Genomic DNA, 22,021 nt, shown 5'->3' on the forward strand with positions numbered 1-22,021 from the left:
CACACACACACTCCACATCACATACACAATTAATTAAAATAAATAAATTTGTACAAGTACCATGTAGGTATAGTTTCCTTTATCCATGTAAGTCCTACTACACAGTGGACCACATGAGACATTCCTTTAGAGTAGCTTTGTGTTCAGACATCAGAGTTCAAATTTCCTCTACTCATGTTCATTCTGTAGACCACTGTCAACTCTATTCCTAAAGGAATAGTTTCCAAAACTGAACTAGATTTTCATTGAGTATGTTCTCCAGAAAGGCAACTGGAATTGGCAGGGTCTATATGTCAAGGCCATCACAGGTAGTGCTTGCTTGTTAAGAATCTGCTAATCCCAGTGTTTGTTAGGACAGATGTGTGCCACAGCCAGAGGTAGAAGGGCAACTGCTGGCATTAAGCTCAGGAAAACTGGACTGGGTGTATTCAAGTGGTTGGTTTACTCCTGGCTTGAGCATTCTGAGCTCTTATATGTAGATGCAAAGACTGACAAATCTATTGTCCTCCCTGAAATCCTCTTTGAAGATTCAATGTTTGAACTGAGATCTGAATGTCAAAAGAGGCAAGAAAATGTGGACAAAAGTATTCCAGAAAGAAGAAATAGCTACTTCACGGGGCCTGGGCAACCACAAGCACACTGAAAAGTTAACAAGAAACAAAATTTTTTAAAAAGTCAGTAGGTTTGGATTTTAATGACTGAGCTAGTAAGTGTAAAACCAGAGCAGTGGTCAGAGGTCAGGACAGTGACTGTCAACTCCCACTGCAAATCTGAAATTAATCTATAGAAATGCTCACACGCAGTTGGCCTGACAGGGAACCCACCATGACTTTGGTTTTGTTGCTGTTGCTACTACCCTCTTGTTATTTTAGGGTCTCCAGGTGATTTTAATTACAGACTAAAAATCACTGATGCAGTTCTATCCACTAGGTAAGAATTTTGAATTTTATTTTTAAGAACAATAGAAAAAGCTAGCAGCATGTGGTGACTCACTCCTGTAATCCCAGCACTTGATTTCAGAGTCAAAAGTTCAAGGTTAAGCTCAAGTACATAGCAAGTTCAAGACCTGCCTAGGCTACATGGGACTCTAGGTCTGGAAGCAAGAGAACAATGGGAAAGCACAAAATTCCAAATAGATTACATGCTTTGGTATCTATGATTACAGTGATCCAAAGAATGGACTGAAGGCTCAAGGGAGGCAAGGATGAGGGAAGCTACATGCTGCCCATGGGAAACAATCAAGGAGTCCATCTGGTAGGCTGAAGTGTGAAGATATATGAAACAGTGTGAAGCTGTAGTCCTCCACCTGATTTGATGATATGGTAAAAGATGAATGACTAGAGAAATTTTGATCGGAATAACTCTGTATACTGTAACACTAGTGGGAACTGGGGTTCTTAACAAGTACTTTTGTATGAGGGGGAGGAAATAAAAAATGGGCTTCTTTCATGTTATATTTAAGATACGTGTGAGATTGTAATGGGGGGGGTGGGTGGTTGTTATGTCTGGAACTTGCAGAGTTCCTTCCCTGCAAGAACAGAGAACTGAACAGTCAGGGAAGATGGAGGATTAATCCTCTGGGAACTGGAAAGAAATGAGATAGTACATTAACCTTGGGGGAAGTCCAATCCTGGAAGTCTGATAAATTGACACTTATAGGGCCCCTGACTCCTCTCCTTTCTTCTATCAGTCCTGTTTAAATACCTACTGTGTGAGCATGTATGCATGGTCACACACACACACACACACCCACACACACACACACACACACACACTCTCACACACACACACACACACGACTTCCTGCCTTTTCCCCTCTCAAAGGCTTCTGAGAACCAGAAGCTGCCCTCTCAGAAAGGACTCCTTTGTTTTCATTGTCTACATATATCCCTCTAACTCTGCTTTAAGACTTCCAACTTTGTTTTGTGCTCAGCACATATACAGTCACTTTAAGAAATTAGGAAAGAGACCAAAACCATGAAGAGGATTTGTGTGTTTCTGTGGCATGTCTTTGGTTTTTCAAGCCATGAACTGGGATTTTTCTAAGAGCAAGAATGGACACCCTTTTGGGGGAGAGATCATCCTCTAGGCATGTTGTGATGACTCCTCCACACATACAATTATTTTCTTGCTACTTTATAATTGTAATTTTGCTGCTCTATGAATATTAATGTAGATATCTGATACATGATGAAGGGGCCATGACACGCAAGTTGAGAACCACTGTTCTAAGAGATTCCGGTAATGCAGGTACTTTTGAATGAATTAAAGTTAATAATAGTGGCTCCATGCAGAATATCCTAGTATCAAAATATCATTCTTAAATGTAAAAACAAAACTGAAGTGGAAGGAAATTGAACTACGAGCTTGCGATATGTAAACTCTAGTCTATTTATTTTCCTCTTGGGAAGGAAATGAACTAAAGACTGCTATGCGGTGTGGTAAGGGGTGGAGGGCAAGGATAAAGACTACAGTGATGGCCTCCCAGGATCATTTTATGTTATGACAGTCAAAGGTAAATCTATCAAATAAGTCATTAGAATCAATTCCTGTGGGACCACTCTTTCCAGGCTCCTCCCACTCCCGCTCAGCTGGAAATTGTCTGGTACTATTGATTCTTTGGGTCCCTTCAAGTTTAAGTTCGATATTTGCAATAACAGAGAGATACCTCTAAGAGTGAAAATTACCTCTGTTGTTAGAGAAGGAATGGCTGAAATAACGGAGAAGGCATGGCCTGGTGGCTGATGGTGCGGGAAAGATAAAATCGTTCACCGCATGGCCATGGAGTATTCATGACCATGGGAAGAGTCTCTCCAGGGTATCCTGATGAGTCTCCCCAGCCCAGAAACCTATCAGTCACTTCCCTCCCGAGCGATCTATGGATTGGCTGACCTCTGAGAGCCATCTTGAGTCTTGAGAAGAGAATACTGGGAAACTTGAACATTCCCAAAGAGTAAATATGGATTCCACTTTTACTCATTAAATTTCATCTGGACTATTTCATAAAATGAACTGTCCAGCAATAATTCAGCTCTCCCACTTTTACATAATAGGAGAATTTGTCAGAACTGGGATGCTGTCGATGGTACAATACTCCATGGTTTAATAAACATCTTCCAAATTCTGACCAAGGAGCCATTTAAGGTACGGTAGGCACTGAGAAAGCAGATAACTCTCCTGGCTCAGGAATCAACAAATTTTTCCCCAAGTCACATCCTCCAGTTGTTTTCCCTCCTCAAAAGTAAAGGTGGATGTAATTAACGTGTCACTTGCTGGATATTTAAAGATATTTTTGATGATAGATCGCCATAAGATTTTTTTATATGCAACTTGGAGTACAAAAATTTGCGTGGCACAACTATTATGAAACTTCTATTTGTGTCCACTGAGATACAAGAAAATGCAAATGATGAGAAGTTTCCTTTAATCTAGCAGTCATTCCCGTTCACATACAAATACATGAAGTAACCATGGGGATGGGCTATCCTTTATCTCATTAAGAGACATTTTGAATGAACTAAAATGATTCATCAGTTCTTGTAACCCATTGTTTTGGCCAACTTTGCACTCGTAATTATAAGGCTATTTCAACACCAAATGATATGTTTAATACTTAGGCTGGCACAGCTGTGCTTCAAAAATTTATATTTACAAATTCGTTCATCCCAGAGATATGAAAGACCAATCAATAAAACATTTTAAAGTATAAAGTTATATTTTTTTATTTGGCTTCAATTTCATGTGTAAAGTGAAGTGGAAATACACTTTGAAGTGGGAAGTAAAGGTTACAAAACTCATGAAGGAAGAGCTCATTTATGTACTTTTGTTTTAATCAATGTTAAGATCAAGTCACTGTTGGCCAGTCTTTTGAGTTCAGATGGACAAGAGTAGAAATCAAATATACTAAATATATTTTAGTGCAGTGATGCAAATACATTATTTATGGCTGATGGGATCCAGGATGGAATAGCTTAGATGCCAGCTTTGACTGTTTAAAGAAGTCACTGGCTTTTCAGAATTCTCTTATGGGAATATGATTAAGAAAACTAGATGTCTCTTAGAGCACATAATGGATGCTCTCCGAAGTCTCTCACTTTCTCTTCAGCCAAGGACACACTCTTACACTCTAAATAAGTATTCTTTGGCCACTGAGCAATGAATGGTAGGAGACACATAGTCATCCAGAAAGATGGCCCCAAGAAATAGTCTCAAGTCAGAGTAATTGGAAAATGAGCACAAGTCGTTATATGCACTCACTTCATTTTGTGTCTTTTTAAGTGCACAGTTTGATAGCATTGAGATCCTTTGCACTGTTAGACATCCACAGCCAGCCTGTACATAAATATGTGTTTAAAATCGCCTAGGGCCTCAAAAACCATTGATAAGTCTCCTTTACGGATGAGTTCTTTTTTTGAGCAAGCTAGGCATAGGAGATCTTTTCCTTGTTCTCTGTGTAACCCTGAGAGTTTTGTTTGCTTTGTGCTGCCAAACAGATCCTGTGTGAAAGTAGCCCTTGGCTTTCACGTCTTAGAATTTGATTTGGAAAATGTTATCAGGGATTGGGCTCTTAGTGGTTTTTTTTAAATATGTAATAACCATGTGTCACTTATCCAGCAAGATATAAAAAGAAAAGGTACGTTTTGACACAATTTTTTTCCATAGGAGTTGAGGCATATGCTCAGCTCTAGGTGACTGAGGCTCAGTCTTTGACACTTTAAGACACAATTAGGATTGTGCCTGCCGTAAAGATATTTTTACCCTAGAATGCCATCTGTTACTTTTACCTTAACTCACATATCTGACCTATCTGGGAGCTTCAGTTTTCAATCATATACAAACATTGATCGAACACTGTGAGCGAGCTCACCACCGTGCTGGCTCTGGGCTGCAGACAGGAGGCATAATAACCATGTTCCGAACCCCTGGCTTGACAAAGTCAGATGCTCCTGATTGGTTTCAATGGTGTACATGCAGATGACGATTGAACCAGGGAAAGAAAGTGGAGGGCAAACCTCAGAGAAGAGTGGTCCAGGAAGTCTCAGAGGACCAGGAGGAATGAGAAAAAGAAGAATGGGGATTGTAGTCAAGGGGAAGCATCGCCCCTCCCCCTGGACACTCCCTAGGCTCAGCCTCTCGACTTGTAGTTGAGCAACTTAACTTTAAGTTAGGTATTGCTGGAAGGAGTGGGCGACAACTGAAACCAGATGTGTTGGGATGATGGGAAGTCAGACAGCTCTATGAGACTTCAGAGAACAGACTGATGCTCCTATGTCTCAGTGTTCCTGAAACTCTGTGAGAGCAAGACTTGCATATTTACTTTTCTTTTTTATGAGCATTGGGGGTAAACAGAGCTTCTCATGAAATGTCAGAACAACTCAGGGAGAGAAGTATGTAATTCCCACATCTGGGTGGCAGCAACTGAAAAAGGACCTTGAACTTTAGAAGTGTGCACGGTGGATGCAAGGCAGTATGGTTCTGCCAGGATGCCTAAGAGGGAGGAAGAAAGTAGAATGGGGAAGAAAAACACACTTGCCTTCTCCCCATAGGTTTTTTTCTCTGTTCTTTCTTGTCACTCTGTAGCCACTTACGTGTTTGGTGAGAGGTGATTAGAAGCAGAAGAGTATAGAAAGATACAAGATGGCTACCACCACATGCTTCAAGTTTCTACCAGGTTCATCCTCTTCTCAGAACCCCTATGCTGGATGGAGGGCTCTCTTTAAGAGCTTGTAAGGTGCCCGGTGTGGAATGCTGACTTGATTTCCTCCCTGTAGCTGTTATCAGTTTTTCTTTATGTTCATGCCTCCCCTTTAAGACCAAGACTTTAGCAAGGGAGGGACTTTCTAATTCTCTGACCTCTCACATAGAGCTGATCACTGTCCTCAAGTGCTCGATTAACTGAATTGCCTCTGAGTTTTGCACCGAGTGTCTCAGCTATGTAGTTGCAGTATGCAGAAGGTTCTGGGATTGCTCTAAGTGCTTGGTAATCTTCAAAATGCTTCTAAAACCCGGAAAAGCAAGTGCTGTCATTATTTCTTATTGTATGAGTTATCAGTCACAGAAAGCCTAAAAACTTGGCCATAATTCAAACTCTACTGTCAGCAGCAACAACAAGGTTTGAAACAAGGCAGTCTGGTCCCCTCGTCTGTGCTGCTGTAACAAGAGTATCTAGCAAATGCTCAGAACTTTGTTTTTCCAAGAAGAGAGTGAGTCTCAGAATTCAAGGGTGTAGCTGCTTAGTCTGGGAGTTGGAATTAAACATGAAAATTTCCAGAGTTGTTTCATTATACTGCAGAACAATCTGTGCCTTCTTAGCATGGAAACAGTTAAGTATTTTGATTGAGAAAGATGATAGAATTAGGGCATCCTTTATTCAAGGATGCAAGATGAGTAGCCTGAGATCAATGACCAGAGCAGGGGACAGAACTGTGATAAAGTTTCATCTATTCTTGGCATCTTATTCACAAACCTTGTATGGAGGAAGAAGTTGGGAAGGAGAGACAGTTTGGTTCATTTATGGTAATGCCAGGCTAATGTGTATAGGATGTGAATATCTTACAGCAAGAAAAACACAGGAAGTGATTATTATCATATTCTGAAATAGTGATTAATTTTTATTCTTCTACAAAGTATGATACATGATAATAAATGATAAATGTATTCATAAATACATTTCGATCTGCCTTGTTTATATTTGAATTTCTTCAACTTAATATTATAACCAGATTTCAATGAGTATCCTTCAACAGGGTGGATTTTAATAGTAAGTAAATAAGCTAATTTATTTCCCTCTGATTCTTTCATGCCGAGTATTTATCGCTGTTTATATTTCGGATGACTTCTTTAGGGAAAATATTCAGAAGCAGCATGGTTGGCTCAAATGCTTTTCACTCGTGAGACCAAAATGTCCTCAAGAAAATTGTTGAAATTGATTCCACCACCAAATCTGTATTAGATATAAATTCTATCTCCCTGACCTCTGCCAACAGTATTATGCTCTCAAGATCTGCCACTTAGAGGCACAAGAATCTTTCTCTTCAGTTTTAAAATTGAAACCCATTGATTAACAAAGGCACTCAAGCCTTTCTCAAGCCCATTATTCATTTGTTTTTATTTTAGAACTGTACATACATATCATTTACTCCCTTTTTTCTATTAGGGGATTTTTGTTAGTCCAATAAATGTGTATAAATTCCTCATGCTTAATTTGCTACAGATTTCTCCCAAGGACTCACTTTCTTTAATTTTTAAATGTTTTCTAATTTATGGAAATTTTAAAAGCATATAAATATTCTTAGTGGCTCTCTCCTTTGCTTCCAACATTCCAATATCTCAAAAATCACAGCCATACTTACCAATGTCTTCTGAGAGTTATTATTTCAATTATATCTTTATGATTTTAATATATTTGCTATGTATAGGTGCCAGGGAATACTGCTGCTCTTTTCCAGCTAAGTAATTGTTCACATTGATGTACAACCACCCTTTCCCTTTTAACTTTATTATAATTCTCTTCCAGTTATTGTGTTTAATAAACATCTAGTCCATCTTCATAATCCAGAGGACACAGTGCTGTATATTCTGGGATCTATAGATACTTAATCCCTAGCCCTCCAGGAACTAATAGACAAGGGGGAGGGGCATGTCAGCACTTCCATTAGGCTGATGAACTCTCATATCTAGTTCCAGAACAGAGATGCACCGCCTGCATCATGGGGGCTCAGTTAGATCCTTTGGTGGAAGGTTGATGTCCAGCTACAGGAGTAATGATGAACCTTCAGGTTGTGTCCACACTACAAGACATATCTTGTGTGCACATCTTCTCTGTGCATAGTAACAAACAGTGTGAAATAAAATAGTCTCACCATGTAGGTCTAAGATAGAGCAGCTCCCATCATATTTGCCCCAGACCTATTCCTGCTCTTCTTTGAATTCTGCTTTTTGCCCTCTTCTTCCAGGCACTAATCCCCTCCCAGACCCAATTCCCAAGTCCACCTCAACATCTGGTGTTACAGAGCCCATCTGTGACAACAATTTTCTCCATCCCCACATAATGGTCTGGAACAAGGTGGAAAATCAGCCCTTCCGGGGTGTCTTCAGAGCAGTGAGTAGGGCTGTGGTAGACTCAGAAATAAGCAGGGGCATGGTGGGTGAATCAGTTAGCAAGTCATTTGAATTCAAATGTGTGAAGATTCAAATAGAGAGGCAGAAGTTTGAGTTGATAATAACTGATGTGCTCACAGAAGGTGTGCACGGACGCTCCTGGCAGCAGCCTGACAGTCAGAGATCTCAGGGGCTCACGATGCTCAAAGCTCAGAACTCAGAACTTGAAGGCAAAGTAAGGGATCGTCTCTTCCTGTCCAAAGAGAGTGCTTTCTATATTCCAGGCACAAAACCAAGTGTGATCTCTACAGGAGTGTTACATAATTCCACCTAACAGGGTATGCTGTGTGAAAGGCTTTTTCTCTCCCTCAGTGAAGCAAATACAGGCCAGATCAGCCCAGATTAAAAGCAGATTTATCAGGAGGCAGGTTTTGGGAAGGTTCACTGATCTCACAGGAGGAGGTCAATGGAGTCACGCATCCAGGCTAAAGCAAAGGGGTTTTATAAAGCTCAGGCAAGGAGTGATAACAAGTAGGGATTGGGATTTGACCCATACATGGTCAAAAACTGAGCCCTTGGGCAGGCACTTGTGGGCGGGTTGCAGGAAACAGGGAGACAAAGAATGATGGCATGTTAGCCTGAAGTTTGCTCTATGTAGGTGGAGTTGAGGGAAGAATAGCAAACCAGCTCCCTGGCTTGTACAGGGCAGAGCAGGGTTTCTAGCCAAACACTATGTGTTAATTGTCACCCCAGATTCCTCCTAAATATACTGTCACATTGAAAAAGACTCATCTTAGTGTCCAACCTCTTGAGTTCTACGTACATTTTGGATATTAGCCCTCTGTCAGATGTAGAATTGAGGAAGATCCTTTCCCAATCTGTAGGCTGCCATTTTGTCCTATTGACAGTGTCCTTTGCCTTACAGAAGCTTTGCAGTTTTCTGAGGTCCCATTTATCATTTATTGATCTTAGAGCCTGGGCCATTGGTGTACTGTTGGGGAAACTGTCTTCTATACCAATGCATTCAAGCCTACTTGCCATGTTCTCTTCTCTGAGATTTAGCGTATCCAGTTTTATGTTGAAGTCCTTGATTCACATGGACGTGAGTTTCGTGCAGGATAATGAATGTGGATCTATTTGCCCTTTTCTACATGTAGACATCCAGTTAGACTAGCACCATTTGTTGAATATGCTTCCTTTTTAGCCACTGTATTGTTTTGGCTTCTCTATTAAGTGTCTACAGGTATAAGGGTCTTCAATTCTATTCCATTGATCGACCTCTCTGTCTCTGTACCAATACCATGTGGGTTTTTTTTTTTAAAAATCACTATTCCTCTGTAGTACAGATTGACGTCAGGGATTGTGATTCCTCCTACGTTCTCTTATTGTTTTGGGAGAATAGGGAAAGGATTGTGAGAGGGGGTGAGCGGGACGGAGCAATGAGTGAGATGTGAAGTGAATAAATAAAAAAGAAAATTAAAAAAAGAAAAAATGATTCATCTTCACAGGGAACATTAATGTTACATAGCTTGTCTAAAGTCTGACCTGGGAAATTACCTCAGTAGCTAAACCACTACTCTATTCTAGGTGCTTTGGCCACCAACAAGCTGAGTGACCTTCGAGAGTTGCTCTGACGTCAGTTTCTTCTTCTCTAATACAGGCATGATGGTGTATGCTTCATGGTTGCTTCTGTGCTTAAACTGAGTAATATGATATACAGCACCTAGCATGTCCCTGTCACAAAGTGAACTCTCTACTAACGTCAGTGGCCAGCCATCACTATCTGTTGACACTGGTGTTCTTAGGATACTGAAAGGCTGCTCTTACCCTGGATGGTAGGAATCCAGTTGTACTGAAGATGATATGATGAACTGTGTAGGATACCCTCCAGTATTCTTTTTCCAAAGATTGGTAGACTGGAAGATTCAGCCAAGTGCTCCCTTTTAGAAATTGTAGGCCACTATGGTGGCTACTTTTATGTCAGCTTGACAGAAGCAGGAGTCATTCGGGAATCGAGAACCTCAACTGAGGAAATGTTCCCACCAGATTGGCCCAGGAGCAAGCCTGTGGGACATTTTCTGGATTGATGATTGGCAGGGGGAGAGGTCAGCTCACTGGGTGCTGTGCCACATGCTGGGCTAGTGGTGTCAGATGGTAGGAAGGAGGCTGAGCAAACCATGGGGAGCAAGCCAGTAAGCACCAGTGGCTTGTGTCCTCCTTGTTCCCATCTCTAGGTTTCTGTCTTGACTTCTTTGAATGATGGACTACAAACTACAAGATGAAAGAAACACCTTCCTTTCCAGGGAGTGGACACCTACCTGTTACCAGACTGTTTTCTATGTGGAATGTCCTAACCTCAGAGAAAATCCAGAGGCTGGAAAGCAGTAGAATTAATCAGGGGCTTGATCTATGTACAACAATTACAACAGAAGTTGGAGCTGATTGGGCCAAGAGGTGAAGGTGTTATTAGATACCTCAATATCAAAAACATGTAGAATTAGTTCTAATTACTCAATTTTATATCAAACATGAGTTCTGGGACCAATGGGGTTTCTATATTGAGCTTGTAAAAGTAAGACTTGATTGGCAATTGGAATCATTAAAAGTAGGAGTCGGGGTTGGGGATTTGGCTCAGTGGCAGAGCGCTTGCCTAGGAAGCGCAAGGCCCTGGGTTCGGTCCCCAGCTCCGGAAAAAAAAAAAAAAAAAGAACCAAAAAAAAAAAAAAAAAGTAGGAGTCAATGGTTTCTGATGTAATGTGGGTCCAATATAAAACATACTAGGCAGGAGGCTTACTGCCCAGCCTCTCAGTATTGCTCAGGTGAATTAACCAGATCCCTTTGAAGAGCACTCCAGTCCTGAGAGCCTGGGACCTTAAGTATTTTCTCAATCTGTATTGCTTGTCCATAGATGTCATCATTGGCTTTGACATGTAAAAACAAAGCAACAAATCAAACTTGCAGAGGAAGTTTTCTCTGAGAAGTTCTATTACTTCCCCTGGTGTTTGGCAGCCTGAGGGCAACAGGATGGATCCTATTGTTCCCTACACGGGTGTGTGAGCTAGGAACTCTCTTGTCCTTTGGCCAGAGGGTCTAGGCAACAATGGGGAACTGAGAGGCAGCTCAGGGTCCCTAGAGCTTAAAGGTGGGAATAAACAACCAGAGGCTTTCCAGAAGACAGTGGTCCCCAAGGAGCAGACCTGATATTGGAGTTCAGACTCCAGTTCTGACTCCAGACTGGAGAGGAAGCATAAGCCAGCTTCCCTGCTGAAATAGTTTTTGGAGCACCACCGAGAATGCAGTCTTGCTTAGAGGGCCTGGTTTGACCACCAGATCAGAATACAATGGTTTGCTTGTTTTGGGATTCCCTCAAAGCACTGTGAATCCATCCCATCAATGCTATACTGATGACCCCCCATGATGCAATACAGGACAATGCTCCATCCCAGAATGCTCACGAACTCTCTATGCTTCCTTTCACTCCAGCCCAGGAAGGGAGGCTGAGAGCTCTGCATCCCACAGCCTTGCCATCCATCTGTGCCAAGGGCCAGGCTTAGTCTTAAAGGGGCTTGAAGGATGTCCAGGAATGTGGTTGTCCAGGTGTTGCTGCAAAGTGTAGGATCACTAGGACTACATCATCTCCAGAGTAGGTAGGAAGTCGCTGGGACTCCTAATGATGATCCATGTCCCCCTGGGAGGGAATTTGCCTACTTGTTGAAGAACAGAACTCTTTACACATATGCAAAATCTCCCCCTTGGACCTCACTGGTCTTAGGTCTCCAATGTAATCCCTCTCCCAGTAGGACAACTCTTAACTAGTCTCCACAGGGACAATCTCTCCCTTGTCCTATGTATAATAACCCTTATATTTAACAGTTGAAATTCCCAAGCTCTTTAAACTCAATCACATAACTAACCAAATACTAACGAACTGGCTGAGAGCGTTAGCTTTTCTATTGCTGTGATAAAAACACTGTGACCAAGGAAACATCATTTTAAAGCTTTCAGTTTGAACTTAAGCTTTCGAAGGGTTAGAGTCCATGACGACTTAGAGAACAACTGAGCATTCTCACCCTGATGCACAGCCATGAGGCGAGCGTGCACACCGGTCCTGGCATGAGTCTTGGCAAATTTCAACATTCAGTTCCAGTGACTCACCTCCAAGAAGTACACACCTTCAAATCCTTCCCAATCAGTTCTACCAACACAGGGCCAAGCGTTCAAACATGCGAGCCTATGGAGGTCATTCTCATACAAACCACCACACTAAGGAAATTAATAAATAAACAAAATTTCTGAGATTCTACTGCCACTGATTCGGTGGATTTAGAAGCTCCGAGCTGACTTCTGACCTTTGTCTGCATTCCTGAAGTTACAACCCTAACTAAACACACCTTGTCTTGGAAGTTCTGCTCTGTGCTAAGGAAGGGTTGAGTTCAAATCATTATACAAGTAAGACTTACATGAGTTACCAGAATTCCCCCTTACCATCCTCTTCTTAAAGAGAAAAAAAGGATACATTTTTCTCACATTAAAGCTGAACCTTGCCTATAGCACAAAACTTTCAGAAAGATAAATGGGAACATTTTCGAAAAAAAGATTTCATTTCAGTTTTGAATATCTCTAGGTATGCGCGTCTGCACATAGGTAGGCACAATGAAGAAGAGAGGCTGCAAAAGCCAGAAGAGAGTATCGGATTCCTTGGAGCTGAAGTTATTAGTGGTTGTGAGGTACCCAGATGTTCTAGGAACTGAACTTGGATGTTCTCTAAGAACATTAAATATTTTTAAGCGCTGAGCTGTCTCTCCAGCCTGAGTGCGTGCATTTTAGAATGCACGTCAGTAGCCGGCAGGGTACCACAGCTGGTGAAGGCAACTTTCCTTAACCTGACAACCTGAGTTCAAACCCCAGTACCCATGTGACGGGAGGGAATGAACAATTCCCACAAGTTGTATTATAACGTCTATGAATGTGCACACGCACTAAGTAAATGTAAATATAATTAAAGACTGTGTGTTGAATGTTTCAAACTCTCCAGGTAGGGTATGATCCAATGGCTGAGTCTCTGAGAGAAGGGGGGGGGGAACATGCATTTCTAACCAAAACAAACAAACAAACAAAACCCATCAACACAGCAACTTCTAGCCAGCCTTTCTGAGCTCCTAGGAGAATGGAATAGTTGTAACTGATATCAAACTCAATACATTAACTTGACACTCCCTAATTCAGCCTATACGTGTGCCTCCAAGCATTTGTTAATACTTACTCTATCTCCTCAAATATCTCTATGGCAGGTGGAGAATGAAATGAGGAACTATTTTCTCCCAGTAGCAATGCTTTTAGTTAACTGTCAACTCCTGATGAACAAGTCATTGTGTAACAAGATGCAGTAGATGTGTTGTGTTACATGAGACAACCCCATTTCCCATGGTTTGTATTAAAAAAAAATGCTGCCTAGTAGAAACGCTGACTGCATCTAGTCTAAGCTTTTTTTTGTTTGGGGCCTTTCCCAAACTGGCATCTGCTTTATCTCCAGGGGGAGTGCTCTTGCTTGGCTTTACTTCAACAATTTAAATCTGACTGAAATGGTTTTTGTCTGAAATGAAGTTCCCATTATCACAGTCTCTCCCTATCTATTGTGGGTGGTGATGGAATGCTGAAATGAGTGTTCCACAAAGATGCTATCAGCTTCCTCCATCTCTAGTTGCAGAGTCTGGGTTTTCAGAGCCTGATATCAGGACTTTGACAGTTCCTCAGGCCATGAGAAGAACACAGGAACCTGGATTCTCCCATTGGAATTTTGTTCCGCCTCCTATTGCTCAACGTTCTTAAGTCTTATGAGAAGAAAGACAAGCTCAGTGTAGGTTTGGCAACCATCTCCCCGAGAAATACATTTAGGAGACAATCAAATCAGATGTGTGGTAGCAACCTGTCATCCCAGCATCTGAGGGTGGAGGCAGGCGAATTGGACATTCAAGGTCATCTGTGGCTACATGGCAAATTTGAAGTCAACCTGGAATGTATGAGATCCTGTCTGGAAAGGTAAACAAGAAGAGACAGTGACCCATCATTGGCTGTGTAGAATGCTTCATTGGTTTGGAAGCTTCGTGCTTCAGTGAGAAGGAAAAATGAGGCAGTGAGCACATCAGGGATCCTCCAGTGCAAGAGAAGTATGTGATGTTGCACAATATCCGCTAATGGATCTTACTCATGTCCTAGGGTTGAGGGAAGTTGACATACTATTTAGACCTCTGCCTTATTCTGTGTTTCTTTGTATGTTGTGCATAATTCACCAAGACATTCCTTCCCGGCAGATTCTGGTCTAACTATAGAAAAGCCACTACATTTACACATCTTTCTTCCCAGAGTTCTGCGACCTGAGATTGCTGGTTGAGACAAATGAAAGAAGGGGGTGGTGGAGAATTCTGTATTCTTTATGACTCTTAGAACATTTATGATTTTTTTCACTTGTTCTGTATATCTGTGCATGTGGTCAGCAGCAAGCCTACCCCTCAGAAAATGGGACCTGAAGATCCCCAGATTTCTGCCCCTGTTCCCATCTGACCTCCTCTCTGTCAACTGTATTCCACTGTAATCTAGAGAAGTCAGGTTAAATCCTACCACACTTCCATATAAGGATACATCTACAAAGTTCATTGTCAACTTGATTGGCTTGGGAAAGGGCTAGAATAGTGATTGTCAACCTGTGGGTCTCAACCCCAAGATGAGTCAAATGACCCTTTCACAGGTGTCTCCTAGGACTACATGCATATCAAATATTTACACCATGATTTATAAAAGTAACAGAATCACAATCATGAGATAGCAATGAAAATAATTTCATAGTTGGAGGTCAGCACACCATGTAGAACTGTATTAAGAGGTCACAGCATGGGGCTGGGGATTTAGCTCAGTGGTAGAGCGCTTACCTAAGAAGCGCAAGGCCCTGGGTTCGGTCCCCAGCTCTGAAAAAAGAACCAAAAAAAAAAAAAAAAGAGGTCACAGCATGAGGAAGGTTGAGAACCATGGCCTTGAGGATTTGAAAAGTATGTCTTAGATAATGGCTGTGAATGAGTTTCAGAGGCAAATTCTCAGGGCTCTGATCTCATGGGTGATTTAGTTCATTGATGGACTTAAAATTTTAATAGACAATTGGCAAGGGGTAAGACTGTGCCAAGCATGATCTACTTAGATGAAGGACACCCAGGACATACCCTTAGGATCCATAGGTTGTCCCACCACTTCCTGCTATCATTCTACTCTGCCTTCTGTCTGCCCTGACAGGAACTGCTATAGCCCACCATGTACTTCATGTCCCCACAGATTGGCACCTCTGGATCCATAAGGAAAATAACCCTTTCAGCCTGAAGTTCATTACCTCAGGTGTTTTCTCACAGCAATGAAATACTGGATAATGCACAGCAGCATTTAAAGTTATGAAAGGAGTGGGTACATCACCCCTTCCTTGTCTCCTTCCTTCCATATTTCTCTTCCTCCCCTTTTTAATTCTCTAACATTCAAATACTTATCATGTATAAACTGTCGAATACAGTCACTTTTTTTTGGTTTGGGAAAACAAGAAAACATTATCCCTGAATTCTGATACAAGAATAATCAAAGGCTTCAAAGGTTGGGACCTCTTTCAGATTGCCTCAGGGATCCTCGCCCTCTTTCTTCCTCTGTAGGCTCAAGGGCATTCCACTCCTCGTGGGGCTTTCCCTGGAAATTAAAAGCAACAAAAGGCAGAAGATGCACACAAGTCCAAAACTCAAGGAGGGAAAATGGCTGGTCCGGCTATTTGTTTCATGGTCCTGAGAAACAGGCATCGAGGTAATAAAAAATAAAGACTAGGTCAAGTGACAATCAATACCTGAACTGTCTTTAGGTTTCATGTTTCCCAATCCCCCATCAGATGAGGCAATTTAATGAATATTCGGTTGAACCTTCAATGAACCTCTTAAGCAGAAGACAGCTTTAGAGTTGGTCGTTAGAGCAAAGGTCTTCTAAACCCAGCAGGAGCAACACACATATGAACTCACAGAGTCTGTGAATTCATGCAGCATGCACAGGGCCTGCACCAGATGAGGTCCTAGAGCCGAAAGGAGAAGTAGACACAAGACCCCATCTCTAACCCAGAAGCTATTTCCAATGATAAGCACTTACAAATGAAACAATTTTTTCCCCAAGGCCGTCACACCTGAAAAGTTAATTCCTCTTAAGGGCCAGCAAGCCCTGTGCCCAGCAGTAGATGGCCACCAGAAAACAAACTCAGTGGCACCTTTGGAAGTTTCTTGTCTCACAGTATCATGCCAGGGCCTTTTCTTTCTTATTTTTAAAAGTTTTATCTTTTATTATTTATTATTTTCATGTATGTCCCCTGACAGTTGCTTTGCATATATATTATAGCTTCTGGCCTTATGTTTTCTGTGAGATTTCTGAATGTGTGAAGACTGAGTGGGTCTCTGCACCTATCTGTACCTCTTTCTTGTGCCTTTTCTTGGGCTCTTTTTCATTTGTTTGTTTAATCCAGTTCTGATATGTTTGTTTTATCTTATTATCGTATTTTCTTATCATCCTTTAGAAGCCTGTGTATTTTCTCATAAGTGACAGAAAGGGGATGGATTTGGATGAGATGGGATATGGGGAGGATCTAGGAAATGGGTAGGGAGGGAAACTGTAATCAAGATATAATGTATTAAAAACATCTATTTTCAATTAAAAAACAGTTTTTTAAAACCCTCTATGTGTTTTTTATTGTTGTTCTTGACGAGATAAAGCAGAAGTCTCTAACACTGAACCTCTATGAGAGGAAGGGAGGGAGGTGTAGGGAGAGGGTAGTATGTGTTGTCTTCAACTTAGCTTCTCTTACGCTGCTTTTCAAACACTTTTATTAATTCCGTGAGAATTTCACACAATGTATTCTAATCATATTCACTCCATCTCTTCCCCTTAACTCCTCCAAGTTCTTCCCACTCCTACTATGATTGTTTGTATATGCTTGGCCCAGGGAGTGGGACTATTAGAAGGTGTGGCCTTGTTGGAGTAGGTGTGTCATTATAGGTATGAGCTTTAAGACCCCCATCCTAGCCGCCTGGAAACCAGTATTCGGCTGGCGGCCTTCAGATGAAGATGTAGAACTCCTAGCTCCTTGTGTTCCATGCCTGTCTGGATGCTGCCATGTTCCCACCTTGATGATAATGAACTGAATCTCTGAACCTGTAAGCCAGCCCCAATTAAATGTTGTCCTTACAAGAGTTGCCTTGGTCATGGTGTCTATTCACAGCAGTAAAACCCTAACTAAAACACTCACCAAATTTATTTCCTTTTTGAAAGTTTATTTTTAGTTAATAACTCATCCCCTCTAACGTGTGTGGTCCATATACTTATGAATGGGGGATATCCACTGGAGCATGATAGACCTGCCAAGAGCCACACCCTTAAAACTTAACTCTGCCTCCTTAGAAGTCATCAACCATCCACAGCATCTCAGTTAGGGGAGGGGGCTCCTGAGCCCTTTCCTTTCCTTGCTGAAGTGTTGACTGACTTGATGTTATGCAGGTCTGTAGGCAACCGCACAACACAACCACAGCTGTTGTGCGTTCACTCGTCTAGCAGCTGTCTATCTACTAGCACTAGTCTATCTCCTGTCATGCCCAGTAGATACTGTTTTATTCCTGCCTTTTTCCATCTCTGGCTCTTTCGGTCTTTCTGCTCCTCTTCCTTAGTGGCCCTTGAGCCATGGGAAGCAGTTGTGTGACACATCTGTGCCATTTGTGGCTGAGCATGTCACGGACACCTACGCCCTGCACTTTGGCCAGTTGTGGGTTTCCATGTTAACCACCATCTACAGCACAAGGAAACTTCTCTCATAAGATCTGATGGCATTCCCTCAAGCGTCTAAGAAAAGAGGTCCTGGGGGCCACCGGACCATGTTGCCTTGCTAATTTGATGGATTTAGTGGTCAGTCTGGTTTCAGTGCAAATCTCATTTCAGTCACTGCACCAGCCGAAGGGCTTTTGATTGCAAGTAGTAGAATATTCAACTCTTTGTGAATTATTAATGTCTCTATGAGCACGGGCACTTTCATCCCTCACTTCCTTCATCTAAAGCATGCTAGCTAGCTTTTACATTCAAGCTTGTTCCACGCTGAGACAAGATGGCAGCCAGAGCAGGCAGCATTTTGTTCTGAGGCTCCCTTGTCCAGCAGTAGAAGTGAAGCCTTTTTTTTGTCTGTCTGTCTCTCTGTCTCTGTCTCTCTCTCTCTCTTTCTCTCTCACTCGCTCACTCTTGTTCTCACTCTTGCTCTCTTTGTACAAGACAGGAAATGTATTGTAGAAATTCCTCAACAGACTATTAACCCTGTTATATTTTTATCCTGGGACTAGATATAGGCTCACCTTTGAGCCAGTCACTGGACAAAGAGAACGTTATATTACCACTTTGGGTTTTGGCCAATCATAATTCACTTCCATTCAGGGACACCTTTTATAAAGACTCTACTTGCTAGATAAAGCTTGAGATATTTTAGCAACGAAGAAGGAGAGCGTGGCTATTAGACAAGTTGTCTGTGAGTCTGGTATCTGGTGATCCCAAGCCTAAGCCTCCTCATCTGGAAATTGGGAAAGCAGAGTCAATGTTACACAAATGTTATTTTGTTCAACACAAAACAAAGTCACCAAGATATGCAGAAACCAGTTTTTTATGTCATCTTCATTGTTGTGAATCTCTGGGATATTAAATAAAAGCTTAGTTCTTTTATATAAAATTCAACTGCCTTTCTTATTAAGGAAGGGGTCATCACTTATAAGCTAAAGAGTCTTCTGTTCCAAAGAATCCACTTCTTCTTGTAAAGAACATAAATTCAATATTGCTTTCTGGGATACCAACATAGTTACCAGCAAATTAAGTCCAGGACCGTTTGCATGTCAACAAAACAGGCCTGAGAAAATATCCCAGTGGGAAACTGCTTGACTAGCATACACATATGGACACACACAAATACACACACACACACACACACACACACACACACACACACACATGAAGAAACTAGGTGCTACACTATCCTAAAAGAGAACAATCCTAACAGTGGATGGGTATTTTTATATGATCAGTGAATAATATTTCTATGGTCACATGTCACTGAAAATGAAGAATCTTGTTTAAAATTTCTTATACTTCTCTCTAGAGAGAAAAACCATGGTTTGCTCTTCTCTACCACACTGCCTCACTTGGTAGGCGGTGATATTGATAGTCAGGGATCTTTTGCCTACATTGCATCCTATGGCATTCCGTGTGGCTCAGTGTTATGCCTGAACAACTCTATCCACATATGACACACCTCCTACTTAAGTATAAGAGACTAAGGAGGTTTGAACTAGATTTTACATTAGTGAACACTGATTAGTCCTTAAGAGGATGTTGTCTCTGACGTCTATTAGTGATGTAGGCTGAATGCCTAGACCAGGTTCACCTCCACCTTTAGGGAACAACTCATGGGCCCCTCTGACTCTGGAATTTCCCCATCTACACTGATGATGTGGCCTGCAAATCACAAGTCCTAGGAAGGAGCAAAATGCCAACGGAGGCACAAATGGAAGAAATGTGCTAATCCATCATGCACAGTAAGATCCGGGCTAAACATCCCTCCCCGTGGCGTGCATTCTTTTCGACTGACAGGGCATTACCAGGCCATCTGTGATTCACAAATGTGAGGAGAAAGACCATGTGACGTCACCATCAATAATTTTTATCTCCAGGAGGAAACTATGGCATTTGTGGCTATCTGAGGATCCTGTGACAGGAGAGGATGCGACCTGTGATTCTGACGCTGAGAAGGAACCCCGAGTGAATTTCCTTGACTATGACTAATATGGAGATGTCATATCATGGCTCACATGCTGTGAACCTTGTCTGAAAGAAGTTTTAGTAACACATTTATTATGGCAAGACTACTTTCAGTCCCAGTCAACATAATATATTCCATCCATCCATCCATCCATCCATCCATCCATCCATCCATCCATCCATTTGTATAGCATAAATTTGTTGAAAACCTTATCGCATGCTAGGCTCTTATTAGTGTGATTCAGGTATGGACCAGATTGCCTGGTTTTGTCTTTGCAAATTCTCCTTCTCCATAGAGTTGAAGACAACTCAAATAACCCCTTGTGATGTTACCACCTACAGGGACCCCACTCCTCTGGCAGAACAAGGAACTCATTCTGAAGGATCCAAGTTCTGATAAAATGTTGCAGTAAACATAACTTGGGCCTTTCTACCCCATCTTAGATCATTTAGTTCCCAAATAAAAGACAGAAAACCTTTATATTTATAATAAGACTTAAAGCACTAGAGCTGGGCAGATATCAGTCCTCTGTGCTATTTTGTCTACTTCTCTGTCAATAACCCTGAGATATTACTTGCCATGCTCCCCCCGGGCTGTTCCTATTCCCCTGGCTGGACCTCATGGCCATGCGCTCACAATCCACCTACCCCCTGGTGCCTTCTTCCTTCTCCTCCTCCCTCTCTTCATATCGTCAGCCTCAGACCCCAAGCCTGGGAAACAAAGGCCCTGCCTACCTCTCTTCTGCCCAGCTACAGGCTTTGGCATCATTGTTAACCAATAGTTTTAAATAAGGAACAAGGTTTGCACAACAAAAGCTGGCATAGGTGAGAATTTGCTCATCTTCAAGCAACTAGGCCTTGGGATACAGAATTTAGTATTATAATACATAGCAGCAGACCACACCTCAACAGGAAAACTTCCCAGGCCATCTCTAGGACCTTGGTGGTAACTGAACTCTATCTCTTTCCTGGTCATTTGTGTATTGGTGATTGAAAGTGCTGGGGGTGGGGGGTGGGGGAGGCTCAGAAATGGGCCTCGACTTTCTTAAAGTCAGTGGAAATCTGTGCTGGGGAGATGGTTCAATGATATACAAGCAGCAGGATCTAAGTTCAGACCCCCCAGAACCCACATAGGAAGCCAGGGGCCTGGCTGTGCACACCTTTATACCTGAAATCCCAATGCTGAAGCTAGAAGAGGTAAGATGTTATCTTTTAGGAGTGTTGGCTGCTAGCCTAGACCCAAAATGGCAAGCTACAAATTCAGTGAGAGACCCCGTTTCAAAGGAGAAAAGCAGAGAGCCGCAGAGAGAGCACCCATCGCCTCTCCTCTGACTTCCTCATGCATGCACCCACGTGCACATAGATCTCTATAGCACATACATATACACATGGAATCAAAAACAGTATCAAGCCAACTTAACATGGGCCCATGCATGGTCATGTCTGGAAATGTGTGCGCTGGAATGGAGACAAAGGGAAGAAAAAGATAACTGTGTGTCCTGGGTTCTAAGTGGAATGGAGAATGTGTGAAGTCATCTTCAAACAGCATTAACTAAGGAGCAGAACAGACGTTTTAAGAAGTCAACTGGAAAGGGTAGAGGGCTGGAAAGAAGGCTCAGCAGCTCCTGTTCTTAAAGAAGTCACGAGTTCAGTTTGCAGCACCCACATGACAATTTACAACAATCCGGTTTCAGGAGTACAGCACACTCTACCGAGTTCCCTGGGTACTGCACACATGCATATATACATATATATATATACATATATATATATATATATATATATATATATATATATATATATATATATATAGGCAAAACACTCTTATAGCTTAATAATAGTAGTAATAACAATAACAGCAACAATGATAACATCAATTACATTTCACATCCTTTTCAATAAATAAGTGTACATGTCCTACACTATGCACACATCCATTAGTAACATTTTAGAGATCTATTTGATTTTTTCCCTGAGTGTTTCATGCGATAATCTGTCCCTGGACCCTGTGGATGGAGCTTAATGACTTGGAGAAAATCAGGCATGCTTCTCGTTTTCATGGAGTTTAGACCTTGGT

At 41.8% G+C, this 22,021-nt stretch overlaps 1 protein-coding gene across 5 annotated transcripts in view; it reads left to right on the plus strand.

The window, feature by feature from the left end:
- The window catches only part of Cpne4 (copine 4), a 475,704-nt gene that overhangs the window by 242,686 nt on the left and 210,997 nt on the right, over positions 1 to 22,021 (plus strand).

Source organism: Rattus norvegicus, chromosome 8, assembly GCF_036323735.1.
Source record: "Rattus norvegicus strain BN/NHsdMcwi chromosome 8, GRCr8, whole genome shotgun sequence".
NCBI classification, from domain to species: domain Eukaryota; kingdom Metazoa; phylum Chordata; class Mammalia; order Rodentia; family Muridae; genus Rattus; species Rattus norvegicus.